Genomic DNA, 2,500 nt, shown 5'->3' with positions numbered 1-2,500 from the left:
CCACAGGGAAAACATTGAGTAGCGAGAGACAGACCCAACCAAAATAAAATACATTTTCTAGATACATGCAAACACACAAACATATATATATATATATATATATATATATATATATATATATATACTACACTCTTGGAGTGGTTGGCGTTAGGAAGGGCATCCAGCTGTAGAAACTCTGCCAAATCAGATTGTAGCCTGGTGTAGCCATCTGGTTCACCAGTCCTCAGTCAAATCGTCCAACCCATGCTAGCATGGAAAGCGGATGTTAAACGGTGATGATGATGATACATGTGTGTGTGTATGTATGTACATAGCTAATATCTGAGTACACTGAGTACAACCTGATGTGGCTTTTTCTGAGTGTCCAGTAATCCTAGGAAACTGTATCTCTGGTACATGATAGATCAATTCGTGGTGTTGAAGGTGTACTCGGATGATCCCTAGTTTCCGTAGAGTAATCAGTGTGAAGGACCTTTGCATATGATAGACAGTCTTAGTCTGTTAAATATTGAAGGGCGTAATATATTTATTTGTAAGATAATCCTTGATTTATAGAGTGTAGTATATTTACTAAAAATAAACAAATTGTTTACAAACTCAAGTTTCTTCTTGAAAGTTATTGCTTTGAAGATTATCAAGAAAAATATGAATATAAGTTAAACAATTTAATCAGTTATAATTAATATATTCAACTCCAGTGTATTGTAACCTTGAATTGTATTCATATATATATACATATATATATATATATATATATATATGTATATATATGAACACAATTCAAGGTTACAATACAGTGGACTTGAATATATTAATTATAACTGATTAAATTGTTTATATATATACATACACACACACACAGACACATCCTGTCTTGTTTTTTGTCCGCCACTACATTCCTCCATGGCTAGATTTAATTTGCGTATACAAATTTAATCTGCGGTCCATGGGATGAGCCGTTTTAACGATGCGTCCTGCCCGAAGCTCGTCGAAACGCCGGTGTTAAAACGTGGGTAGCTGATGAAGTAGAATGTTCTCTATGTGGCTCGTGTGTTCTCGTCTACGTTTGTGTGCAATGTCCTGTACCCAGATATGCACCTATACATACAGGTGGATGTCGGTATGCACCTACCTGTACGTATATATGCATATACTCATTTACTATTTGTTTATATATATATATATATATATATATATATATATATATATATATACACATATATATATATACATATATATATATACACCTATATATATATACATCATTCCTCAGAATTTCACACACAAGCACTGTTACGTGCACGAGATCCTTCAGACAGTCTTGTGGATAAATATGACAGAATGGTGGAAGGGGTTATGTCTATGGGGGGGGGGGGGAGCATTTATGTCGTGAATTTTTACTGGTTAAGTCGGATGATATAGTTTTAAAGGGAGATTACTCGGGCAACCGTTACTGCTGTTGTCAAGGGAAATCACTCCAAGAAGTTGGTCAGGATTGGCTGAAGTTGATGCTTATGAATTGTTACCTTTGGTAGATATTGTGCAAATATTTGCAATTGTCAGTGGTGGCAATTAGACAATAATTCTGGTTTAGTTGCCTGAGGATCTGAAACTTTGCAGTTTAGCAAACATACAGTTCCAGAAACTGTTAGAGTTTGTGGTGGCAGCACTAGCAACAATAATCCATGTTATTGGAGGATGCACCGATATGTAATCTCTGAATTTCCGGATGTATTGTGACATGGAAGTTTTCCTGCTCTTTGACTTCAATTAATGGAAATACTGAAGGAAGAGTTTTGTGAAATGATTGACCGTTCAACCAATATATTTCCTTTCAATACTTCTGAGATGTTGTGATTACTTAATATTGGTACAACATGGACTTTCCAGACACTGATGGTCTGGAAACTCTTGTAATCTGCAATAATTTATGAGCAGAAACTTCAAATTCTTTGCTTATTTTAACTTAAAAGTTCCATGGAAGATTAAACCAGATTATTTCTCTCTTTCTACTTTTACACAACTGTATGATGGACAGTATTTTATCAATATAAACCAATATCTCACAGAAGTTAGTGCATCACTATAATTAGGGATACCCTGATGGAACCATCCCTGGTTGAGTTCAGATCAGAGACTTTCCTACTCACTATGTTATGCCTAGTGGGTGACTGGAATTCATATGAATGTAAATGGTAATCTCATTTAGCTTTCTGTAGGAGTGATGTTTGCTTGTCTTAAAGTGCAATGTCTAAGGAATTGGCAGTCATTTAGTCAGTGGTAATGGCTATGTTTAAGCCCAACTCCTTAAATATTTTTATTAAATCCCTTCTAAGTGTAGCCATGGTGTGGCCATTCATACTGTATGAGATTGTTAAGCCAATACAGAGCTATGAACAGAGGATTAACTTTATCAGGATAAATAATTACATGGGAATTCTCACTTCAACGCAATTATAACTTCCTAAGGAGACATCAAACAAAGAGTCTCTTTTCTTAT

This window comes from Octopus bimaculoides, chromosome 21 (assembly GCF_046866305.1).
Source record: "Octopus bimaculoides isolate indiv1 chromosome 21, ASM4686630v1, whole genome shotgun sequence".
Lineage (NCBI taxonomy): Eukaryota > Metazoa > Mollusca > Cephalopoda > Octopoda > Octopodidae > Octopus > Octopus bimaculoides.
The sequence above is the reverse complement of the archived record's forward strand: the minus strand, read 5'-3'. Positions refer to the sequence as shown.